The following is a 27089-nucleotide window of genomic DNA, read 5'->3' as shown; positions in this document are numbered from 1 at the left end:
TCACACACAGTTTCTGGATGTCTGTTTTCCTGTGAGCAACTGGGTGAACAGACCCAATCCAAGAGGTCTCAGCTCCCAGATACAGGAGACCATCTGATTTGGAGCATCTTTTTCCTGGAATTGGCCCTCATGCTAAGAGAAAGAGCTATTTAATTCATCTTTGTGGTCATGAAGTCAGGGCATGGGGCATGACACCAGCCACCGTTCTACAAACATTAAGTGCTTACAAAATATCCAGTCCAAGGTGAAGATGTGACTAAGGCCATAGTCCCCAAACCACTGTTTCAGCGCAGAGTGGACAACCGTAGATACTGCTGTCAAGGCCATGTTCTAGTCTGACTCCCCAAACATTCTGTTATAAAAGGCCCGGTCCCCTGCTCCCTCCCATAGCAGGCTCTGAACTTCCCACGCCGCCGCCACAAACACCCTCCCTCTTCACCCCTGTCTCTGCCACTCCGCTGGTTTCCTTCTCGATTTCGTATGTTCTGCCTCACTTGTTTTCTTCCACACATCTTTCCTTTTGATTTTCTTGCTCATTGTATCTTTACCTGTTTCTCTCTGTGTTTTTCTCTTTCTTTGTCTATTAATTATGAAACAGATTCTCAAAGTTCCCTCCTCACACAGAAAACTGAGAATTTCAGTTGCTTTGAACGTTCTCTTCCCAAAATGAGGCATAACTGTGGATGCCCTGATGTCCTGCCTACCATTTCAAAGGGATTCTGAGAGGATCTCCTAAGGTCATGTGGGCATTTGGAATGTTGTCCAACCTTATGCAAATATAGGAAGTATTAACATTCAAGTTATATAAACTGGATTGACATCCTCAAATTATTATTTTTCAGTGAGCATCTGTTGCTCCCTATCTTAGCCTAGCACTGCTCTCCAGGGGCAGGGGAAGGGTCATGGCATGGAAGAGCCACTGCCCTGCTCTCCTGGGACTGATCCAGTAAAACCATAAGCACAGTACCCACAGTTTGTGGTGGATGCCATAAGGAAGACACAGGGTGCTAGGATGAAGAAGGTAGTGGGCACTTCAGGTCAGGCGGTCTGTTAGTCCACTCGGGCTGCCATAGACTGGTGGCTTAAACAAAGTAAATTTATTTTCTCCCAGTTCTGGAGGCTTTGAAGCCCAAGATCAGAGTGTCAGCAGAGTTGGTTCCTGGTGATATCTCTGTTGAAAACCTCCTTCTCCCTGTGTGTTCACATGGCATTTCCTCAGTTTATGTGCATGGAGAAAGAAGAGAGCTCTCTCTCTTCCTCTTCTTATAAAGCCACCAATCCTGCAGGCTAGGACCCCATCCTAAAGACCTCATTTAACCTGAATCACGGTATTAGGATGAGAATCAACAGGAGACAGACAGAGATCCAAGAGATATAGATCTATAGGTATGCAATGAGATTTAGTGTAAGGAAATGGCTTACATGATTATGGAGGCTGAGAAGTCCTGTAATCTTCCATCTGCAAGCTAGAGACCCGGGAAAGCCAGTTGTTAGTCCCAGTCCAACTCTGACAGCCTGAGAATCTAGAGCCAATGGTTTAAGTCCTAGTCTGAGTCCAAGGGCAGGAGAAGATCCATCTCCCAGCCCATGCAGAAAGAGCAAATTCTCCCTTTGTTTACAACAATCTGTAGCAGGTGGTCAAGAAAAGACTATATGAACAGGTGACATTTATGGTGAGACGTGGGGAATGAGAGGGAGGCTCATTTGAAACTCTGGGGAAAGCCCACTGCAGAGAGAAACAGGAGGCAGATGGAGACAATGCTGGGGAAATCGCTTGCAGGCATTACCATCCAGCGATCTATTTTGGACGTGTAAATTTGCGCTTCATGTGACATCCAAATGGATAGATCAGTTAAACAGTTGAATAAAAGAGTGGAAAATTCAATAATAATTCAAATCATTTATTCCCTCACAAAGCACATTCATCAGAGATGTCCAAGATAAATGTGTGTGGCTTTCTCTGGCTACCCTGCCGGGATCATTGCCAGAATCACTTGGCTGGTGCAGAACAAGCCATTTTGAAATGGGGGCGACCTGGAGGCTAAGCTGGCAGGCACACCTGGGGACCCAGGTGGAACGCCAGTGCCAAGCTTTGGGATTTTTGTCAGGGCCGTGCAGTTCACGTGGTTTACCAGAGGAAGTGTGTGGGGGGTTTCACTAGAGAACAGTCAGTCGAAACAGACTCTTCCTGTCTGGGAAGCCACAGCCCTGAACAGTTGCTTCCTGGGCATCCCTCCCGGCCAGTTGTGCGTCACAAAATGCTGCTGCCACCATCTGAATGGGTTTCTTTAAATCCACAGCACCTGGAATTGCCTCCTTCTTCTTCCTGAAACACCAGGGTTTTTTTTTAATACCCTGTAATCCAGTATCTGACTTCTCACCGCACATAGCTGTTTCAACAAATCAGTTGAAGACCCCTTCCCTTATACCACGTGATTCAGGGAGAAAGGAAGGGATGCTTCCAAACGCTGTGCAGCCTCACCCTCACCTGGAGCAAGGCTTTCAGGAAGGGCCCTCCTCGTTCTGCTCTCCGTGTTGGACAGTCCCACGTTGAGGAAGCGCCCGTGATGTGACAGTAACTCAGATACACACAGAGCTCACCCAGATTCTAATTGCTTTATTCCTCTCAACCAAACAAAACATGCTTCTGCCTTAACAGGCTGATGAGGGCCTCTGGACACTGTCTTACAACTTACACGTCATTTGTGGACTGCAGGCGTTGGCGACTGCATGACTGTTCACTGCAGAGGCTCTGTTATGGATCCAGGGATGGGGTTGCCATGAGGGCTAGGGGAGGAGGAGGAGTGGGAAGAGATCTTTCAGACATTCTTGATGATGATCTTAATCTCAGTCTGTTGAGAAAATACACCAATTTTCAAATGTGTTTGCATTGATGTGTTATAATACAGCATCTCTGGGAAGATGGAAACTAGTGGCTGAAATACATCATTTAAATAATGTGGAAATATCTGGGGCCCTTTTAATTACAGTGTTTCAAATACATGACTCAGTGAGAAGTGATTCTCCCAACTTCCTGTGACCTTTGCCCCTTAATGCTCTCCACTAAGTCTATTATGAATTAATTCCATCTCTCACTCGCTATGCAAGTAACGGAGAAGGGATGCAGTTTCCTGGGAGAGAACCGGGACTCTCCAGGTGCTTGGAAAAGGCTAAAAACTGCATTTCTTTCAGCACATGGAATTATCATCTGAAGGAGGTAATGGGTGATATGTTTTGAGATGTTCATGAAAGTGGGAATTTGCCCTTCAATTATAAAGAAGAGACTTCTCATTTCAAAGTTTTATGTATAAAGAACTTGGAAGTCATCTCTTCAGTCCTTCTAGCAAGAAAAAGCTGGACAAACTGAAAATCACTGACTTCTCTTGGACCTGTTGGAGAACTGAGTTCCCAGGGTAGACCAGTGATGGGACTCAGGACACACTGCCCCAAAATACGGTGCCTTGGCATGTTGAATATTTAACGCTAAAGGAATTTGAAGAAACTCAGAGACAGGAAGATCATTCTGACCTCCTCTCTCCCTCGCCCTCCCCCCGGAACAGGTCACAAAGCCCTCCTGTGAGCGGCACCTCCCGATGCCCGAGGAAGGGAGCACCCCACCTCGTACCCCTGGGCCCGTCTTAGTCCTCACAGCTGTCCCCATCCATAACACCCAGCGCGGAGGTTCATTGTCTGACTCTTTCTTAGGGTCTTCCTCTCCTCACGAAGGCTCCTGTGTCACATGAAGGTGCATTACATACAGTGTATGCTTCTCTCCTGTGCATCTGCCTTCGTCGGCTTGATGTTCAGGCTCTGAAGGGGACCCTAAGAAGGTCGAGGAAGACTTTCCCCTCTCCCACACCGCCAGCCTGAAGTCTGGAGAGGCGGATGAACCTGGAGAGATGTAGCTGAGCTCTTCTCACCAGGAGACGCACCCCGACAGTAACGGTGGCACACTGCTGTCAGCTCAACGTGTAGTAGCTTGGAAGTGAGAAGCTCCCGGACCGTAGTCTTTGGTGGACCCCACGCCTTGGTGAACTTTATTTCCAGAAACGCTGCCCGCCAGGTTCTCATGGTGTGAGTCCTAGAAAGAGCCCCTCCTGCTTCTGGCAGAGGGAGGGGAGAAGTCATCCTGGGACATACCCTAGGGCCATAACAAAGGCCCGTTCTCCAGGGGAAGGACTGCCAAGACTCACCCCACTGGGATGAGCCCTTCCGCCTTCCGGTGTCACTGAACAGAGAAAAACAGTCATGGGGGAGGCTTCCAGAAGGAGGTTGGGAACGCTGCAGCCAGAGAAGACAATACCGGACAAGCGCTGCTCGGGAGGGGCGCAGGCCAGCCGCGCAGGCGCACGAGAGGCTGAGGCTTAGCCCGCAGGCTGTGGCACTCCCGCCAAACCCCGCCCCCCCCCACCCCTCCCCGGGCTCGCAGGGCCCCAGCACACAGGCTGTCCTTGAGGAGGGCGATTCGGGGAAACTCAGTCGAGAGAGCAGACAAAAACAAGACCGACAGCTACTGCAGACATGAAGCACAGCCTGACCCTGACCAGACGGTTCCTCACCCGAGAGCCTGTTTACCTCGCTTCCTGCTCCTAGTTGCTGTTACCCCAAATTATCAGACCAGGAATTTAAAACAACTCTGGCTAATACATTAAGGTCTCTAATAGAAAAGGTAAATGCTATGCAAGAATAAATGCGTAATATAAGCAGAGGTGGAAACACTAAGAAAGGATCAAAAGAAAATACTAGGGGGGGAAATCTGAAAGAAATGGTTAATGCTTTTGTTGGCTAGAGCTGAGGAACGAACGGGGGCTCAACTGAGGATACGTCAGTAGAAGCTTCACAAACTGAAACGCCAGAAGGAAAGGATGAACAGAACAGAATGTCTAAGAACTGTGGGACGACATAAAAGTTTTGACATATGTATTATTAGAATACTAGGAGAAGAGAGAACAGAGCAGAAGTATTTGAAGTAATAATGACTAAGAACTGTCCAAAATTAATGACAAACACCAAACCAAGATCTAAAGCATTGATAAATGCCAAACCCCCTCCACACCTAGCCATATCATATTCAAACTACAGAAAACCAAAGACAAAGAGAAAATCTTGAAACAAGACAGAGCAAGAAAGAGGAGAAAAAGCAAACAAAAAATAACCCTTACATATAAAGGAGCAGGAGCAAGAGTCACAGTGGATTTCTCATCAGAAACCATGCTGGCAAGAGAATGAAATGAAGTATCTAGTGTTAAAAAAAAATCCAGAAAAATTGCCCTTCAGAAATAAAGGAGAAATGTCTCAGACAAAAACTGAGGGAATCCATCACCAATAGACCAGCCTCGCAAGTGACATTAAAAGTTACTCAGGCAGAAGGAAGATGGAAGAGTTTAGAAACATGGATCCATGTATAGAAAGGAAGAACATCGAGGGAATCAGTTAGGAGAGTAAAATCTCCTACTTTTCTCATTGCATTGCTCTGTAAAAGACGACTGTTCAAAGCAATAATGTGAACAGCGTCCTGAGTGATCGTGGCACTGGGAGAGGTGCAATGAGTGATGGCGGTGGCACAGGCGTGAGGGAGGAGCCGGCACGCCTCTGTAAGGTGGAGAGGTGCAGGGTTATTTGAAGGTTGACTTGGGTTCAGTAATTATCGGGGACAGGGGTTCCTGATGAGGCTCACTGGATGAACCAAGAAGGCAGAGGTATCCAGAGCTCAGCTCTAGTGCCAGAGACATGTGAGTTCAGACCCAGCTCTGCCACTCAGCAGCCACATCAGCTTAAAGAGGTTTTAACTCCTTTTACCCTTAGATGCCTCCTCTCAGAAATTGAGCTATCATAGCCCCTGTGTAAGGTTGCTCTGAGGATCAAAATAATGCAAGTTAAGTGGTTAGCAGAACCCCTGGCACACAGTACATTTTTTAAAGGCAGAAGCAGCAGTTCTGAGTGTGGTCCCCAGACCAGAAGCATCAGCTTTACCTGGGAACTTGTTAGAAATGCAGATTCTCTGCCCTCACCCTGGACCAGCAGAATCAGAAACTCCGGGAATGGGCCCAGTAATGTGATGCTGATTCTTGCTGAAGTGTGAGAACCACCGCATTAGAGGACTGAGAAGTTGCCAGTGATGCCAAGTACTGCTAGGGGCTTCCTAGCCTGGAAGCCCTGGTCAGCTGACTGCCTTCTCATGGAGCTTGACTGCTACCACGAAGTTCAGACAACAAACACCCGTATCTGGTTGTTTCTGACCACCATTTATGCTCATTCTCAGGTGCCATGCAAAGCTTGGCACATGGCAGATTCCTAACAAGCACCTATCCAGTGAATGAATCAGTGAATGGGGTGAACACAGTACAGCATCCCTGAGAATCACAGCTCTTTCCAGCAACTTCGCTAGCCTCAGCGATGCCTCCTTCCTGTGAGCCTGCTGAGGGGCTCCTGGGTTTGACCCCCCAACACAGGGCTTTTGCCTGTTTTCAGATGAACACACATGATTCAGGGACAAAAAAACCTAGAACTGATTCTTCAACTTTTTAGTTCTTGGTTCTACTCATGAGCTTCCAAATGTTGAGGTTTCATGATGGAATTACTTTCTCAATTCATAATTTTAGTTTAGTCACTTTTAGTTTAGTTACAAAGTTCAGTTGGGCCTCTGTTGCACGCACAGTGTGCCAGACAGTGTGAGGGATTTAGAGACACCTTCTCCATCCCCCTCTGCCTCCCCAGAACTGGTACCTGGAAAGGACAGAGAGAGGGTATAGACAGCCTTATGATGAAGCAGAGTGTGGAGCAAACATGTCATGACAAAGGCACGTGCATGACGCTGGGGCGATTAACAGATGGGACGTCTGCTCCAATGGGGAGGTTGGGGATGACTTCACGCAGGAGCTGGGGAAGAAAGCAGCTGCCACCGGGGTCTCCTTGGAGACGTGGTACTTCTGCCCTCTCCAGGGGAGTGGAGTGTTCCACCTGACTGTTACACAAAGGAATGGAAGTTAAAATAGGCCGCAGGTCCCTTTTGCCTGTTAAACTAGCATTAAAACCTAGTTAGTGAAAGTACCCAGGATTGGCAACAGTGTAATGAAATTAGCATTCTTGTATCTTTCTGAAGTAGCTGGTAACCAGCAAGTAGGGACAGTAACAATTAATAATAATAAATTGGAAAGTATCGGTCAACGCACATGAGAAGCTAGTATGAACCTCTGTATGGTCGGGCCCTGCAGTCAGATGCGGAAGTCTGTCATGGATGTTGCTTTAAGTAGAAGAGGAAGGGTATTCTCCACTGAGCTCGTTTGCAAACGGGTGGAAGCAATGCACGTGTCAGAGGATATTTATGTAATTTGATCCCAAAGACTCAGCTGTTAGTGGCCATTAAAACATCTTTCTGAAGAAATTCAGCTACCTGCAAATAAAAATCTTAAGATATGTTCAGTTAAAAATCATGAATCAAAATTTTACTGAGTATGATTACAAATATCTAATAAATAATAAACACTAGGGAAAATACTGGAAGGAATTACAGCAAAATAATAGTACTGTCATTAAGATGGCGAATTGTGGTTGTTTATTCTTTATGCTCTAGTTTCCAAATGCTATAAGATTTTATTATATGTAATACTGAACAGAATGAAAAATATAGCACAAGAAAGAGTGGATGATCGCCCCCTTCAGGCTGAAGGGGACAATTCGAATAGTCACGAGGTTTTCTCATTCCCGTGGCATTGTTAACCATTACATAGCTTTATATTCCTTCTTTCTTTTCTTTTGCTAGAAAGTGGTCCCCAAGGGAACTGAAGTCTGCGGCGGCAGGATTGGGGGAGGGCTGCTTAACCAAAAGGCTGCAAAAAAACCCCAAAGTAACAGGATAGATTACTGAAGCTGAGGCTTAAGTCAGGTGAAGTCTAAGCTGGGGGTGAGCCAGGGACAGTCTGAATACAAGAAAGGGATCCACCCTGATTAAGGAAGCGGCATGCTGTCAAAACCTGGAGAGAAGTTTTCGTGTGAGACTAAATCATGACAAACGGCAATGCGGGCATGTAGGTCCTGGGGCAGGGAAACCCTCATTCTGCGTTCACGCCTTTCCAGCTGTGTTCCATTGAGCCCTCAACACTGGCTCTGCTGGAGGGGCTTCCCCAATATCCCCATTTCCATTTCAAACAGAAAAGCTATTTTTATTTTCTGTACTCATGGTTTTTGCCTCCTCGTATAATTTTGGTTGCAAAAAGCTCAGAGATATTTGAAAACCTCTACTTTATTTTATAACTAAACATAATATTTCTCACTTACTTCATAACTATTTTAATATTTATTTTCCATTTGTTTAATAAGTGTTGTAATAAGTATAGCTTTGAATTAGATTAAGCAGTTTTTCCATTAACTATCACTATGTCAGTTAAAACTAGCTGTTTCTCCCTGCAGATTGTAAGATCCAAGCATCTGCCACCCCATTAGCCTCCAGGCTCCACTATGCCAGGGTCCCTCTCTGCCTTGGTCCCTGCTGTATGCCCAGAAACACTGGCACATAGTAGGTGTTGCGAAGGTATAATTTTAAAAGGGTGAATGCTGCCACCTGGTGACAGCGTATCCAATTTTCATCCTAGGATTTTGATTATGTAATGAAATTCATGGAAAATTGAATCAGAAAACCTAAGGCAAATCTTGGTGATAGTAATCTCATTTTCCTCATTTAGCCCTTTTGTTTCCCTACCCAGCACAGATTAGAGACATTTGAGTTCACCCTGCTCCGCATCTGCTTACACCTGTCCTCACGGCCCACAGTTGCTGCTCCTCTGTAGGTGGCAGCGCTTGGCCATCTTGGAACTTCTCACACAGAGCCCTGCAGTCAGCAGATCCTGGTCCCACACATCCCCAAACCACTTGAAAGGTCGTATCCATGACCATCAACTCTTCAGCCACATCTCTCCCCTCCCGCCATTCCCTGTGTGTCTACCCTGGCACCAGACACCTGCAGGCACACAGGCAGTGCTGTTCAGTCAGCCTGATCTGGGCTGGAAGGAGCACTCTCAGACAGGAGAGACAGACAGCTGTTTGCTCATGGATCAGAGTTTTAAATTATTTAAGGCAAAGCAGTAAAGGATGTGGTCTTACCCTCTCATGTGCTGCCTAATTGGTAGATTCACATGACATCGCACTGGATTATGAAGGAGCGTTACTCTGATCGGTAATATTATGCAGTCTTAATTCGGTTTATATAATTATTTAAATTTAATTTTTAGGGCTGCTATCAAATATTAACATTGTATTAGGTAGAGGACATAACTAATTGGGGCTCACGTGCCCACACACACTGAGGGCCTTTAATTGCTTGTACAGTGCAGGGTAATTATCGTAATGAGAGCAGTGCCGAGTCTGGCGTGTACATATGACTCTGTCCTTGCGAAGCCAGTTAAAGTGACAGTTGCTGGACTCTGAGCTCCTCAGGAACGTGGCCATGCCACCTTCACAGACATGACTCTTTGGTGATGCTCAGTCAGCATGGGTTTACTTGACTTGAAGCAGAACAGGACAAAGAAAAGTCCAGGGACTGAGAGATCACGTTTGCTGTGGTCCTGGCTCTTTAATTCTGAAACTGGTGAGAGCCATTGCACTGCGCCTCTCAGGCTGACCTCATACACAGTGGAGAAGGTGTCTGCGCACTGCGAGCGCCCCGATTGCCACCTCCCAAGCCTCCCTCCAGGTGACTGCCATGGCTGTCAGAATCCCGCTACTCAGTATTCAGACGTCTGGCCATCCCGCCTCTCTGGTTCTCCTGATACAGCTCCAGCTGTCGTCCCCTGAGGTCTCTGTTCTTCATCTGTGTTGGTGGGGCGTTGAACTGTTCTGTGGGCCTGGGAAGCAAGTGAAGATAAGACGTGTAACCTACCTGATGCCGCCCGGCACACAGCAGACCCCACAAGGCCTTGTCCTCATTATTATTTTTCATTACTTTGCCAAGAGCCAGGCCTGTCTGCCACTTCTGGACACAAACTCCATGCCATGTGCTAGACCAGGGGTCCCAGTGAAGTCGTCCCGGGAGACTTGTGGCCCACACTAGTCCCTCACCCCAAAAGAGATGCTCACTCTGCTTGGAAAGCTTAACCACCCACCCATGCACTTCTCCATCCAACAGATACAGACCAGGGCCTCCTGCCTATGAGGCACAGCAGTCTGGGGGGAGAAGAAATGCACCTGCGAGTCTTTGCTCTGGATTCCAGACACTAAGAATTCAGTATGGGGGAGAGCCCTGAGCCAAGCCAGCTGGCTGCATTGTGTGTTGAAGGGAGGGTACCAGACCCCAGGCCCAGGTTTCTGCTCCAGAAGGTCTGAGATGGGGCCTGGAACACACTGCATGTTCAGAGGCAACTCAGCTGTTTCTGGTTCAAGTGATCTGAGGACCTGGGCACAGCTCTGAGCTCCTTATGAGCTGTACCCATCCCCTAGCCGATTCCGTCACCCCACAGAGCAAGTGGGTGCACATAGCAGGTGCTCAACATCTGATCTGTGGGCTGGAGAGAAGGCATCATGGGGAAGCCAGGACAGGATGGCTGGAGCAGCTTCTGGCGGAGGAGGGGGCGAGGGGGAGGAGCCGGGGAGAAACACGGGGCGTGGGCGTTCCTGCTGGGGTCCGAGACTAGATTCCTGCTGGGGAGAGTTGGAGACGACTCAGAGAAGTGACTTTCCCTGGTATGAGGATCCTTTAGAGGAAGCCAGGACTATAATGATCTCATTACTAGATTGGAACTTCCCAACCAATAAACCCCGTCGGCCCTGGAGGAAAAGGAGCAATACGGCTAAAGTTGTTATTGCGCATTAAATATTAACCAGGATTCCTCTTGGGCAGTCATTTGTGGTCATTACCCTGCTCCGTCTACCACATCACAAAAACCCTCAAGCAAGTGAGAAACCTGGTTCTGTGAGACAGCTGCTTAGATTAAGCTCAAGGACACCTCAGCTCACCAGTGGTCAAACCCCAGATGAAGTTGGATCCAAGGTGCCTTCTGCAGTCTGCATGTCCTGCTCCATCCCACATCCCAGCACCTCTCACACCTGGACCCTGAAGCTCCCTTTTGCCGCGGGGCTCTGAAATTTGCCCTCTGGTGGGAACGCACCACTCCTAGTCCTCCAGGCTTGGCTTGACTCCTGCCTGGGTGTGAGTGTTCCCTCTCCTGCAGTGGCCTCACGTTCTGTTTCATGACCTGGTGATTTCTCCACATGCTCTCCTCTCTGCTAACCTCTCTGTTCTCCCTCTGCCCCAACTAGAAGCCAGGACTGGGGCTCCCCAGTTCATAGCTGCTTCCACAAGTGCAAAGAATAGCATCCAACTTAGGGCAGGCAACCAGAAATCCTTCCTGAGTTAACAAAATCAGTTTATTTTATTTGCTTAACAAATATTTGGGGGTGCCAGGTATTGGCCAGGTACCAGGGACCTAGAGATGAATGAAGGAATGTTTCCCTGCCTTCTAAGAGCTCGTGATCAAGTCCTTCTTCCTGGCCTCAATAAATGTCCAACTCTTAGGACCAAATGCCAATCCCTTCTTTTCAAGGGCGCCCTCCGGAATACCCATGCTTCATCCTTTCTGATACAAACATGTAAACATATAGTGGCATGGTTCATTCTATATCAGAACTACATCGTCGTTCTAAATCAGATCTAAAATAATTGTTGCCATTTTAATTCAGATTATCCACATAATACTGCTATTAAAATGGAAAATATACGTGATAAAATAAAAATTTCCATAATATGATAACTCAGGAGACTTTATAATTTTTATGTACATAAGTAATTATTATGGAAAATAATTACAAATGCCCAAAGGGGTACACTCCTTTGAGACCTGTAATTAGCTGTAATCTCCCGCACAGATCAGCACAGTTAAGCTTTGGGTCTTTTCCCTTCTGGACGATGCCCTGCTTGTGTGCTTCTGTGATCCCCCACACAGAGCCTCGGCATTTTACAAACAAGCATGGACTTGTGCAGTGTGCTGGTGTGAGACCTGTGACGTCAGCCTAATTTAGGTGGCACGCCTCCTCACTGTAGTAAACACAGAACCACAGCATGATTTTGAGTGGGCTTGATCCTTTCCAATCTTTTCCAACTATGCAGCTTTGCAATTTAAACGATCTTTTGTTTGTTTTGGACATTTTGCTTGTTTCTGTTTGTTCACTAATATAAATAACACTTTAGTTAATGACCTTGCACATACATTTTTGCACACTTGTCCAGTAATTTTCTTAGGGTGAATTCATAGAAGTTGGATGCTGGACTAAAGGGTTTTTTAATTTTTTAGGTCGTTTTTGATTCTTGTCATTGTGGTGCCTCCCAAGAAAACTATATAAATTTATATTCCCTCTAGCCATACTATTATTTTCATACAAACTTTTTTTTTCATTTAAGAAATATCCAAATAAGAAGTGCAGACCATAAGACAATACATTAAGGTAGCAGGAGATTAAATTATCATATAATAACTTCACAAGTACAAGTACTTATTTGCCTTTAATCTTTTATAAATGTATTTATTTTGCTAAAATAAATTATTTGAAGTTTAAAACTCAGGAAGACCAAACAAGATCCCTCTGCAGGCAGAGTGATCAGATGGACTCAGGCAGACATTGGGTGAGGTGGGTGCGAGCATGCCATGATCATTCATTCATCTGTCAAACAGATGTCTACTGAAATGTGATTCTGCCCTAGGAACTTGTTTTATAGCAGGAGAAATGAGTCATTGGGGCCTCTCTGAAGGTTTACTGTTTCTACTGCTTCCTCATCACCTTGTCCTTATTTATTAAACTTTTTATTTGGAGATAATCATAGATTTACATGCAGTTTTAGGAATGTAGCCTTTATTCTTTTCCTCCAGTGATAAATCTTAAAAAACTAGAACGTAATATCATATCCAGGAAATTGACACGGATACAGCCCTCCCGTCTCACTCAGATTGCATCAGTTTCCTTGCACTCGTGTGTGTGTGTGTGTGTGTGTATGTGTATGTGTGTGTGTGGTTCCGTGCAGTTTTACACGCGTGGAGGTTCCTGTAGCCACCACCACAGTCAAGACAGAAAGCAGATCCACCACGTGGATCCCGAGTACTCCTCCTTTATAGCCAAACCCACCTCTCACCCCTGCGCCTTCCCCAGCCCCTGGAAACTGCCGATCTGTCCTCCCGTTTCCATAACTGTCATTTCAAGGATGTTATATAAAGTGGAATCATATGTATGAAAGTCTATAACCTTCAGGGATTGGCTTTTTCTCACTCGTACATACAAGTTTGTGTGTATCCATGTTTGTTCCTTCTAATTGCTGAGCAGTATTTCACAGTTTGATGAACCATCATATGCTTAAGCCTTCACCCACTAAAGGACCTACGGCTTGTTTCCAGTTTGGGGTTATTATGAATAAAGCTGCCGTAAACATCCATGTACATGTTTTTGTATGAACGTAAGTTTTCATTGCTCTGAGATAAACGCCCAAGAGAGCAAGTGTTAGATTGTATGGTAATTGCACATTTAGTTTTATGAGAAACTGCCAAACTGCTTTCCAGCACAGCTGTACCATTTTATGTTCCCACTAGCAGCATAGGAGTGATCCAGTTTCTCGGCATCCTCGCCAGCGTTTGGTGTTATCACTATTTTGGTTTTATTTTAGCCGTTCTGGCAGGTGTGTAGTGATATCTCACTGTGATTTTAATTTACATTTTCATTATGCTTAATGATGTTAAATATCTTTTCATGTGCCTATTTGCCATCTGTATATCTTTTCTGTAAAATATGTCCATGTCTTTTGCCTATTTTCTGGTTGGACTGTTTGGAGATTTTTTACTGTTGAGTTTTGAGAATTATTTGTCTATTCTAGGTCCTAATCCTTTATCAGATACATAGTTTGTAGCTGTTCTCTCCCTGTCTGTGCCTTGTCTGCTCGTCCTCTTTACATGGGCCCTCACAGAGCAGGAGCTTTTGATTTTGATGAGTCCCAACATACCATTTTTTTTCTTTTATTAATTGAGCTTTGGTGTCAAGTCTAAGATACTCACCTAGCCCCTGATCCCAAAGATTTTATTCTGTAGTTTGTTTCTCAAAGTTTTATGGTTTTAGTTTTACATTAAGCCCTTGATGCATTATGAGTTAATTTTGGTGATAGGTGTGAGGTGTGGCTCAGCGTTTATCTTTGTTGTGTGTATGGTTTTTGTTGGGGGGGTGTACCTATGAATGTCCAGGTGCCCCAGCACCATTTGTTGAAAGGCTGTCCTTCCTCTATTGAATGGCTTTAGGGTTAGTACCTTTGTCAAAAATCAGCTGGGCAGACTGAGTTCTGCATTCTTTTCTGTTGCTCTGCCAGGCTGCACTGCCAGGGGCCCTGTAGCTGTGTGGGAAGTCTTCTTATGAGGTCCTGTGAGGAGTAGCTTTTTGAAGACTCGTTTGTGGTGCCAGTGGGAGACAGCATCTTACAGTTCAGGTCTGCACGGACAAGATGCCATTTAAGCTCTGGACCAAGGACCAGTAAATGGTGCTGTTTGTTCCCCAGCCGGAGTACGTGGGTCTAGGAACTAAGGGGCAGAGATACAAGTGGCTCCCCTCACTGATACACCTAACAGCCCACACACAGAATTTTACCCCACCCTCACCCCGCACAACTTTCGGCCCTGCGAATTTAGAGGTCTTGGTTTCCAAGGGAGAAATGTGGTGTAAGAGTCTGGTTACTTCTCATGGTTCCCAAGGCAGAGGGCTTCCTGTGCTGGCCAAGCCACTGGATGTGGGACTGTGGCTACCGGTGCACAGTGGGGTGGAAGAAGGAGACCTGAAACTCTGGGATTTCCATGTGGAAGACCACAGCAGGCTCAAAACAGGCAGGACCCCTAAGAGCTCAGGCTCAGTCCCTCAGGACTGCAGTTTTGTATAGAACTATACTAGCTTCAGAGATGGCTGAAAAACAGCAGGACAGGGAAGGGCTGCAGAACAAGGAATTTATAAACACCAATCAGGGCTTTGTGACCAGTTGCATTGATGAGGTCTGTGGTTCTGATACACATTGTTCCCGTTCGCTTTACTATGCACGTTTTTATGCACATTAACCAAGGTCTCTTCCCCTGCTCTCCCACCCCTACTATTTATAGAAGGTGTATTGATTGTGGCTAAGCTAACAATTCAGACTTCAGGCCATAGTCTATCTAAGGGTGAGTTTTACTGAACCAAGATGACCATCACTCAGAGATGCATATGGTAACTGATAGAACTGTGGACCTCTTTCTTTTGGGGTGAAGGTGACCATTTCTCCTTTTATGTGAGGAGGCATGATGATGTTTCTGTAGTTACTGTTGGGAAATTAAATACAGGTAGGATGTGGGTTTGGATGCTAAGTGGTCACGTGGGTGGACTGTGCCAGCTGTGGTATCGTTGGCAGTCACACCAGCCCATTCAGCTATGCCATGTTATCTCAGGGGCTGGAAGCCTGGGAACTGCATTTTCCAGAATCCCTTTCAAGCAAGAATTCAGTTGAATTCCACCTATGAGAGGTGCTCATTGAGATTTGGAGGGCAAAAGTTAAGAATCAATCAATCTTTGTTCTGTGTCAGCAGCAGGAGCTTCTCAATTTTCCTGGTCCCCCAGGTTCCCCTGTCAGCCGCCTGCTTCAGGCTGTAGAATCCTCAGCAGATTCCAGCAGGTTCATCCAGTTTCCTGGTTTCTGGCCAGCAGCCCCACTCCATGGCTTCCGCACACCACATCTCTACCAACAGTGCCTCAAGCACCTAGTTCCCTCTTTGCTTGAACTGTCCAGACTGACACGTGCCTGATGTGCAAGGCTGAGTGGAGGGGAGGGACAGTTACAGGATACTCCTCTTCTTTTGAAATGCCTCACTCGACAGATATTCACAGGGCCAGGAGGATGCCTGCATCTGTTTCAGGTCAGATGTGGCGTTTGAATTCCATCAGGACAGATCCAGACAGCGGGTGTTCTGATGGGCACAGTGCTGGGTGCTAGTCGGTTTTCTCACCCTCTCACAGCACAACAAAAGCAGCAGTGCCAGAGTGCTCTTGGAGGCTGCGACAGACGCCTTTCAGAAGTGGTCTCACGCTCTCCCACCTCCTTCCCCGTTGCTTATGAACAGCATCTGCTGATTTGTGGAGGCAGCAAACCCAGCCTCACCTGCACCAGGATTTCACCCCCCACTTTTGACTACTCCCCACGGTTCTTTCTTCCTTCTTCTTGCTGGAGGTGGCAGAGGGAAGCAGAAAATATTTGAGCTGCTGCTACACTGTTCATGTTTTTAATTTGACAAGAAAACTTGTGCAACTGCATGGAACGTTTATCTTATTTCTACAAAATTTTGCTTTCCTCTATGAATAACAAACAGGCTCTGAAGGCAGCACCACTCCCACCCACGACCCTCACTGCATCTGCACCCACAGCCTGGCTCTTTGTCATTCATCTTAGGTCACCCCACGTGACCCTGACTGACCATTCACCCGGCATGTGGCAGGTGCCTTGTACACCGTCCTGAGCCAGCAACCAGTGTACAGTATTTCTTCCTGGAACCAGATCCCTCCACCCTGAACACAAATGACTGGAAAAACATATCAAAATGCAGGGGGAATGGGGACCATGTGACTCCGGAAATGATATAAGCATGCAGTTAGACAAATCAGCCCTCCTGCACAGCAGAGAAATGCAGGTGAGAATGTTCACGCATCTCCCAGCACCGCCCCTGCTTGTCTGCCATCAGACAGTATGAGGTGACTTTGGTCCCCATCTCCTCTGCGTGTCTGAGGAATGCCACCCACTCCTCAAGGAGTTCTGCAAACAGTGACTTCTCTGAGAAACAATTTTCCAAATACTCCCGTCCACTCACCAATCAGTCCCTGTCATGTCCAGTGTTTTGTGGCCCACTTTTTCTTTGCCCGACACAAGTCTAGTCTTATGTATGTATGTAAAATTACAAATAATCATGACAGAAGAAATAATAGCAAGTTAATTGAAGACCTGCTTAAGGCTGGGCGTGATGTAGATGTGTCTTATAAATTATCTTCTTTAATCCTCACAACAGTGCTGTGCGTGTGATGTGGGTATGGTCTCCATTTGACAGATGAAGAAACTGAGGCACTCCAAGGTCAGCAATGCAAAGAGCTTTTAAAGAACCTAACCAGGATTTGAACCCATGACTTCAGAGTTCAGCCGTTTTACACCGAGCTAGGAGATTCATTGTAAGTGATGTAATGGGCAACATAAGTAAGTACCAAGTCTACTCACTGAATTTTAGAGCCGTTAAGACGAATGAAATGCATTGTTCCAGTCAGCAAGTGGAGCAAAGCACTCACAGTATTCTGCATTCTGCCTGCATCCTGATGAAATGTGCAATTAAAGCAAAGCATCCACTTTGATTTGTATCAGGTTGAGCAGTGTCCAGAACTGCTTTCTACATTCCACTGCATTCTGACTTTGGGAATTCCAATTCAAGCCTTTCTACCCCATAAATATTAAACGTGAGTTACTAAGTTCCATCTGAAAGACTTCTCAGATTCTTGCCGTTACTCTGCCAGATAACAACCAATGAGTAAGAACATTAAGTGGACAAAATTTTATTTAGGCTTATTGAGAAAGTGACCCATGTTATGCCGCCAGGCAAAATCTTTAGGATAAATGTTTGCCCATTTTTCTTTATTAATGTTTATCTAAGAAGGAATACGAAGATAAACCCTTCCAACCAACCATGCTATGAATTATTACCTCACCAAAATTTATCTTAAACTCTGTGGTTAAGCAATATGGAGAAAAAGAGGCTCACAGCATCTGAAAACTCAGGCATTAGATTTATCTGGAGGTGATGAGACGGGGAAGGAAAGTGTTGGGAACATGTTACAGCAACTCCATTTTTATCTAGGTAAACTTTATAGTAAACTTGCAAGCAAGTCTCCAAATTGTACCAACCCATTAACAGCTTGGAAATCTAAGAAATAAGCCCTAAGCCCTACAGCCAACCACTTGTTACTCACACCACACAGGAAGGGCCTGACTTCGGATGATGCTGACTTTAGACCTAGAAAACCCAGCTTAGCAGGAGATGTCATCATGTCAAGCTTGGAGAACATCCAGAATGTGAATGTCCGTCTCAGGGAGGATGAAGGGGTTCATACTGAGCTGACCCTCTGAAGTTAACGTGCAGTGTCTGCTTAATACGTGTTTGTTAAATAAATGAACAGACCCAGGGAGACCTAGGATGAATGCCAGTCCTGCCGTCATCAACTGTGGGACCTGGGACAGCATCACCACCCCAAGTCTTGGCTTCCTCGCGTGTAAAATGATGGTACCAGCATAGCCTCATGGGTTAGCTGAGCGAAAGAAAGTCAAGTGTGCATCATTAGCTCAGTGCTGGATAACATGAAAGTGGTCCATGCCCCTAACTTAACCAGAAAACAATGCAGCGTGTTTCCTGCCAGGCAGTCTTTACTGGGAAACCACTTAGTTTTCTGCTCTTGTGTTCCTTTATTGGTTCAAATCACTTCCTACTTAGAAAGAGTAACACATTAGCCTTTAGAGGCCCAGTAATTCAGATTCGTTTATGCTCAGTAGGTATTTGAGAGTCTTTTCTGTACCTGGCAGGATGCCATGCAGAGAAAGGCAGCGAAGCAGGTGGAAAGGCTGCAGCTGTGGGGCTCCCACCACGGTCCAAGTGGCCACTTCACCTTGGAGTCACTTACCCCTGGTGGCTTCAGTCTTCTAAACCACTCGAGAGGGCAACAGGCCTTCTTCACAGAGAGGCCCACGGTGAGTGAGATGATGTCTGTGAAGAGCCTTGAGGGACTGCCAAGAGAAGGTGCTCCTGTGCTCCTTTGCTCCCGTGCTCCTGGAGAGCGTGTTCTTGTTATCAGAAGCAGCAATGACACGAACGGTGATGATGGTCCTGTTCTGGAGAAGACTGCTCTGGGGAGAGAGAGGCGCTCAGCCGACTGAGTCACAGGGCAGGTGCAGCAGGTGGCCCAAGAGAAGTGAAGAGCCTTACGGAGTGAAGAAGAGGCGAGGCTCGGGTGGAGAACCAGGAGGAAGTCCACTGGGGGAGGGGATACTGGGATGGAGACTGGAGGGCAAGGCAGAGCTGGGGAGGCAGAGAGAGGACAAGAGCTGTCAAGTAAATGGACCATGAAGGGTAAAGGCAGGGGCGTGGGGCCCGCCAGCCAGCCTCCCGCGCATCACAGACCCAGGAATGCACATCACCACCACCCCTTTCTCATGGTTCTGTGCGCTGACTGGTGGCTTGGTCATGGCTGGGTTTAGCCAGGATACTTTGGCTTCTCCCCACCGTGGCAGTTCATCCTGGTCTCCTCCACAGCCTGTTGCTTGGTTTCAGGGCTCCAGGTAGACGAGGGAAGCTCCAAGGGCTCCTGGGCCCTCAGTGTAGAATATTTTGTTGATCAAAACCAGCCTACATTCAAGGGGCTGATAGACGGGGACCAGCTGCACGTCACAGTGCGGAGAGGCCTGAATCCACGCAAGAGGAGCACGGGCCTGTGTCGCCGTCAGCTACATAGAACACATCCTGCAGTGCCTCTTATGTGGCACACTTGGTGGAAACTGAGGGTTGCAGAGTGGAGCTGAGCTGGGCTTCCTGCAGTTGCGTTCATGGCAGGAGGACTGCAGGCTAGGCTGGAACAAGACAGAGCTGGTCGCAGGCTCTGCAAGAGTCCAAGCAGGCAGTAGTGAAGGAGCCCGCAACTCTACTCTTGGGCACATACCCAACAGAAATGCATATGTACGTCCGCAAAAGAAATTTATAAGAATGTTCACACATAGAAGTATTATTCAAAATAGCCAAGATCTGGAAACAATTCAAATGCCCATCAGTAATAAAATGGATAAAGTTGGTATATGCATGCAGTGGAATACTATACAGCAGTTCAAGGGAAGGAAATGCTACCATAAGCAGCAAGGTTGGGTCTCACAAACAAAATGTTGAACAAAAGAAGCCACACAAAAAGGCAAATTGACTGCATGATTTCCTTTATACAGAGTTCAAAAACAGACAAAGCGAATCCAGGGTGTTCAGTGTTGGATGGGATTATCTCTGGCAGGAGGGGTCTGGTGACTGGGAAGGGGCACTGGGAGGATGGCAGTGTCTGTTTCCTGACCTGGATGTGACTACAGGGGTATGTTTGCTTCATGAAAACTCATCAAGCTGTACATATATCATTTATTTTTCTGTATGTTTGTTATACTTCAATTTAAAACCAAAATAAGTTCATTAAAGGATAAAAAAGAACAAGGGTGTAACCTAGGCTTGAAGCAGCAGCAGTGCAAAGGAGAGGGAATGACCTTGAGGGCAGGGCCCGTGGCTTAGAGGAGGGGGGTCAGAGAGGACCCTGAGAAGTGGCTAGACCAGGCATAGAAGTGGGAAAGTCTCAAAGGTACCGTGTCTCCATGAGGGCTGGAGGAAGGTGAACTGAGAAAAAGGCTGAGTTATTCCAGGAGCACGTTGCATTCATAATTCCAGTAAGATTTCCAGGTGTGGACCTGGTGGTGAGCAGAGATGCACACACACATGCACAAGTGCACAGCTCTCACACATACATGCCACATGCACACTCAGGCATACTCATGCACATTCATGCATGGACACATTCACACGTGCATTCACTCAAACACATTCAAATTCATGTTCACACGAGTGTGCACACATGCATATCTATTTAGACATGAGCGTGTTTACACACTCAAGTGTGAACACACACTGGCAGACACAAGATCACATATGCACACACACACACACACACACAGATGGATGCATGTACACCAACATGCACATGCATATATTCATGTGCAGACACACTCACTCACGTAGAAACATACACGCACACCGCGGGGAGAGCTTGGCCACTTTTCTGAGACCCTGTCCTGAGACGTGTTAGTAAGTCAGCCCCTGAAACCAGGAAATAGCTCCATCCTGAATATCAAACTCAAGGAGAAAGCCTGTCGCCCCAGGTAAGCTCGAGCTGCACTCTCTGGGGGCGTCTTCCTTGTGTCCTGTCTCCTGGGATCCCCCTTCAGCTCCCTCCCAGGAGCTGAGTGAACCCCCAGCCCCCAGCAGGCTGCCCCAGCCCCGCCTGTGCGGCCCAGCCACAGCTGATGGCATGGGCCCCTCCCTGCATCCAAGTGACAACAGTCGCCAGCAACCTGTTTGTCCTTGTGGGCGACCAGGGACAGAGCCCTGGCTCACTCCTTCATTCCCGCAGCAGGGCTCCACAGGGACTCCCTAGATGAGTGAGTAAATCCTCAAGAGCTACAAGCAGAGCATTTGGAGGGGAACGGGGAACCCCCAGACCAACCCAGCCCTCCTCAGGGATCTGCTTCGGGCGGTTGATGGGGCATCTCTGTGTGTTCAGAAGAGCCCGTTGCAGCTGGTCATCAGCCAGTTCCGTGTGTGCAAACCCTCTCTCAGAAGGCAAACCGCCACCCTCCCCCACCATTAAGTTAGTTGAGCTGCTTTTTCCAGCAGCGGCCAGAGCAGAATCTCTCTGCCAGCACGCGGGCTGCAGCCATGAATTATCCATGCGCCTCGAAGCCCGCTTGACAAGGAACATGGGAACCACGGCACACAGGTTGCAGGCAGTGGGATTCAGGTACTAATTACTCCTCACTGTCACTTAGCAATACCGTCACATCTGCTGGGGAAGAGGGGGTCTTTGCCTGTCTTCCATGTGGAAGAGAAGAATGTAGTCAGACAAACAAGCCAGGACTCCACAAAGCATGCAAAGTAACAAGGGAATCTGTTTAATCTCGGAGAGGAAGTGGTTTTCCAACAAATTGCCTGTTAGGACATTTGGCTGAAGTTGAAAGGCTGGGGATGGGATGCAGGGGGCGTGGCTCCGGAGTAAGCCCGAGTGTCCCTTGGTGACTGGCCTGTAGTGCCCTTGGGCAGATGACTTGGGCCGTGTAGCCTCAGCGTGCTCATACGTGAGAGGGTGGGATCAGCAGGGCAGATACAGGAAGCGGCTCATCACATGAAGGTTTCCCAAGAGCACGAATGGAGCACTCAGGGGGCACACCTTCCGCCAGGGGCTTCTCAGTCTGCAATGCCCGGGGCAGAGGGCACTGTAGGTGCTCCACCGAGGTCCCCTCCGGCCCCTCTCACCATTTCTGAGCAAGGCCCCTGCTCCCTTCTGGCTTCATTTGGCTCCCGAGCCCCCTTGCCTGTACTTGCTAACAGCACAGGTGCCAGGAGTTCGTGGCCCCCAGGGCAGCCCTTGGCCAATGACCAGCCACCGAGGGATGTGTGAGCCCCAACCTAAGAAACCCTCCTGGTTCCCTGAGGATCACCTCCATGGGCCCTCGCCTGGCCTCTCCATCTTTCCAGCCCTGCCCTCCCACTGCCCCACTGGGAGCTCCTGGGAGGGCTCCTGGGAGCTCACCTGTGCACCAAGCATTCTCCCAGCAGGGGTTTTCAGTGGCTTTCCGGAAGCCTGTGTTGAGAGCTTGAATCTTTCTCCCACTTCAGTGGACGGCGAGGATCGGCCCCATTTGATAACCCCAAAGATGGCACCTCTGGCTTGGTTTCCAAATCTTCGAAAGCATGCCCTCAGCATCCGCAACTTTTCCAATTACGAAGGCTCAGAGGAGCTGGGAACCTCTCTGGGGGATGACCTGACCTTTATTGCTATTCTGAATCTTTGCTCACCTTCCCTGCTGCTCTGTAGTCCAACAGGAGAAAAAGACCAATTCCAGGCTTTTCTTTCAAAAATGTTAGTAGAATTTTACTCCTTATGAGGAGGAGGGAGGCTTTTTTGTTTCTTTTCTTTTCAGGTAGTGTCCCAAGATTTCAACAGGAGGGTTCCAAGAATAGTGTTTCAAAAATGACATTTGGGCTATAAGAAATTGTTTTAGGGTTTTTATGAAAGCAAAGAGACAGGTTCAGATTTTTATACCTTTTTTCATATGAGGAATTTATAGAAATACTCACTTCTTATAACAGCTCTCAGAGAAGGGAACCTGTTCCTGCTAGCCCCAAAGCTGACATTCGTGAGGAGTGAGATGCTGACGGCGTGTCTTCTTCCTGAAAGGACTGGTTGCCTGCACCTAGATGAGAATAGCCCCATGACAAGCTTTCCACCTTCCGAACTCATCACATCGTCTCCAGCTGGGTCTGTGTGGACCCAGGACAACCAGGTCTTACAGGGACTAACCGTGTGCTAGCTTGGAACCGAGGTCATTTTTACCGAGCTCTTTGGTGGGTAGTGTTACTTCTTAATAAGCGTGGGGATGGGCCCTGGCCTGCCCTGACAGACTTAAAATCTAAAAATAAAAGAATATAGGCAAACACACACCCTCGGAGCAGCACCGGGTAACTCAGTCCTTGGTAGAGCTTGTGTGCCTGGCACAGAGCAAACTCTCCCTGGAGAATTCATATAAAACTGGGGGGAAAAAAAAGGCTAAAAAGCTCCCCTCTCCATGAAACCTCTTCCTTCTACTCTGGGAGTATTGAAGATAAAGCTATTTTCACAAGAGCACTGCAACCAAATGGAAAACAAATGTAACATAATGAGTGACATTTTCCCAGGAGATGCCTAGTTTGAGTGCATTTCCATTTTAATGTTGTTTTAAAGATCTTTATCAAAATTAGCTGCACACATTCTATTTTTAAATACATGTGCATTATTTAAGGTTTCCTTAAGGAGAAGGAGACTCCTCTCTGGTTTTGCCTCCGGTGGCTTTTCTCACCTGCCGTTTGATCCTGTCTCGTCTTCCCCGCTCTTATCTCCCCTGTGCGCTCAGGGAGCACCACACAGAACATTTCACACAGGAGCGCTTTTCGACAGGGCTTGGGCAAGTTGCTGACTTTGGTTCATTCCTTGTTTCCTTTAAAAGCATGATGTTGCTTTACAATTCACCTCCTGCCTATCAAGGATGGTGTTTACCTGAAGGCCTTTGAATGCGTTTTACTGGGATCAAAAGTAATTACTTTGCAAAGTTCATTTCCGACTTCAGTGTCTTCGTTGCCACTGAATAAATATTTCATAAGCCTGAAACTCAGAGGCGGTTTGTTTCTGTTAGTTTTGCAAGCTTTTTTTTTTAATTAGCCCATATGCCTCTATTCTTTTTTTTCTTCCCTAGATTTCTTCATATCTTACAGAATAAGATACTTTAGAAACAAATCTAAGGAATTTACTCACAGAATACTAAAGAAGTCATTGCACAGGGGGACAAATGGGGAGCCGGCGTTCGCATGAGATAACACGTGCGGGTTATTTATTCAGCCTTCGTTCAAACCCACGCATCCAGGCTCTGCCTCGGAAAGGCACTGGGAACGAATGTTTGCTCACGTTGTTTCTGGGGACTCTGGTTATTAGTTAACTTGGAAACTTTTGAGATCTAAGGCCAAGTTTTGGAGTGCATCATTAGAAAGACCCTCAGACTCCCTGGGACAGCAGCATATGCCACTTGCTGCCTGCCTGCCTGATGACAGGAATATTGGCGGTGGCAGGCAATGCATCTGCAAAATCCTGACTTCAGATAAACAAGCTGCGGCAGCTGACTTGGAACTGACAAGGACTTCTTACCAGCTGGCAGAGGCTGGAGGCTTCAGTGAGAAAGCCTGAGAGAGGAGGGCGGCGGTGGGCACGCAGGGCGGGCGGGAGGCTCAGGCCACACCAGGCCCACCACAGACGTCTAGCATGTCGGCTCCCGGCATCCGGGTTTGCTTGGGGACGTCACTCACCCCCTCCCTGCACTCAGTTGAGTGCAGCTCAATGAAGGCGCCCTGCCTTCCCACAGGGAGCAGGCTGGCAAAGCGGGAGGGACTCAGGTCAGCAGAGAAAAACACAGACACCAGTGCCAGCAAGTCTCAGTTCAGTTCTGGTTCTGAAGGGACTTCCCTGGTTTCCTTCCTGCTGCTGGGCCTGATTCGCCAGCATTTCTGTCCACTCTGTGTACTAGCCACCCAATAGCCTTCCAGGAAACTTCTTTGTTGCTTAAAATAGCAGAGCTGGTTTCTGTTGCTTGCTACCAAAGAACTCTGAGTGATTAGGGCCTTAAAATGGTCAACAGGAACCCAGGGTGGGGAACCAAGACCTCCCCTCACATGACATCCGTTACCCCACTTCCTTTGTGCACTGAGGCAGGCCTGTTGTCCAGACCCTCCACAGCAGTAGCCCAGGCAAGCCCTGAGTATTTACCTGTAACCCTGACGGTGGCCCAGGAACTTACTAAAGCGGAGGACCTGGGACTCAGCGGGGTTAAGATCACCCCAGGGTTAGACTAGTGAATGGACACTTAGTTTGACCACATTCTGTTGGGCAAAAGGTCCATCTACTTACTGCTCTTGAAGCTTCTCCAGCATTTAAGAGTAAACAGATTGATTTTTTCTTTTTAAATAATTCACACTTCAGTCTTATCATTAATAATCCCTCCTCCTTTGAATTAATAGCAGAGTCATTTTGTCCTTTTCTCCACAACAATCTTATCTGGAATCTTGTTATCAGACAGTGGGGATCGGAGGGAAGGGGCGGGCCCGCTGCTGCCTCCACCCTGCAAAGGAGGCCTCGTACCTCCGGAGCCGGCAGTCAGACAGGCCGTGCAGAAACCAGCGCTCTGAGCAATTGGGCTTTTTCATTAATTCAAATAGGGCCGCACTCTCTGACCTCAATCTATTTCTAATCATAGGATTGTAGGAAGCTTAGATGCAGCAAACTTCCCAAAGCCACTTGAGGTGTTTCTGTTCTGTGTCGGCTCAAATACCCAGTTTCAGGCTCCTGTCTGACCTGTTCCTTAACTGAGAGCCGTTCATCTTCTTCGTGTTTAGGAAACTGCATACTCAGTATAAATGCCATTCTCTGGTGTCTCTTAAATTCTGTCTGGAAGAATTCCATAGGGAAAAGGGTTTAGCATATCTCCTTAGGCATTTGGGAGCTCAGAATTCGCATGGAGATTAATGCACACGCTGTAAGTCACCACGAGGAGAGCTATAAATAGAGGGTCCTCTGTCCACACAGTGGAGGATTTTCAGGTCTAACCACAATACTTTATAACCCAGATCCCCGCACAAGGGCAAGCATGAAAATACTCTGAGAGCAGATATTTTATGCATGAACTGGTTTCATTTCTGTAATCTGTAAGCTCTTAAGACGTGGGAGTCATGGAATAGTCCACACTTCATCCGAGTTACACCTAGAGGTTCATCCAGAGCACCCATTAGCGTAGTTCAGGGTTATAAATCCCAAGGGCTTTTGGAAGACTGCTTCCAAAGGCACTGGCAGCTTTTCCTCATCGGATGTACTTTCTGTTTGAAAATGAAGTCGCTGCTTCTACACTGCATCTCCTTCAGTAGGAGACTGAAGCAGCTCACTGGCCTCTTCTCCTCCTGCATACTCAGTCCCCATGTCTCCTCTCTCTGAAAACATGGCGAGCCTTCTCTGCCGCTTTTCACTGCGTCCACGAACCAGGCAAGGGCTGAGACTGGCCAGCCACCCCCTGCTCTTATCCAGAGGTGTCTCAACCCATTTCTGTCCAGAATCCCACTTCTGGGTATGCCTCCAAAAGAAGTGAAATCAGGATCTGAAGAGATATCTGCACCCCTGTGTTCACCGCAGTGCTATTTACAATAGCCAAGCCATGGAAACAACCTAAGTGTCCACGGGGCGGGTGTGTGGACAAAGGAAATGTGCTGCATCCCACACAGTGGGATATTATCCAGCTTTCGAAAAGAAGATCCTGCCAAATGCAACCACAGGGAAGAACCTGGAGGACATTTTGCTTAAGGAAAGAAGCAAAATACCGCATGATTCCACTTATGCGCGCTATCTGAAGCAATCAGACACAGAGAAGCAGAGAGGAGATTGGTGGGGGCTGGCAGGAGGGGCAGATGGGGAGTTGATGCTCAAGACATATGAAGGTATGAAGCTTCAGTTACACGAGATGACTATGTTCCAGAGATCTGTGTACAACACCGTGCCTGTAGCTAACACCACGGTATGGTGCACTGAAAACATCAAGCAGGTGGATCTCATGTTAAGTATTCTTACCTCAGTAATGAGGAAGTAGAGAAGAAAAGAAAGGGAGAGAGGGGTGGGAGGAAGAGCAGAACCATTTTGAGTTCTAGAAGAGGAACTTGACAGTGGAA

At 47.3% G+C, this 27089-nt stretch overlaps 1 long non-coding RNA gene across 1 annotated transcript in view; it reads left to right on the top strand.

The window, feature by feature from the left end:
- LOC140687482 (uncharacterized) overlaps window positions 1-27089 on the top strand; it is a 55820-nt gene that overhangs the window by 21677 nt on the left and 7054 nt on the right. The window lies entirely within an intron of this gene.

This window comes from Vicugna pacos, chromosome 19 (assembly GCF_048564905.1).
Source record: "Vicugna pacos chromosome 19, VicPac4, whole genome shotgun sequence".
NCBI lineage: Eukaryota > Metazoa > Chordata > Mammalia > Artiodactyla > Camelidae > Vicugna > Vicugna pacos.
Note: the sequence above shows the minus strand (reverse complement) of the source record. Positions and strands in the feature narration are given on the sequence as shown.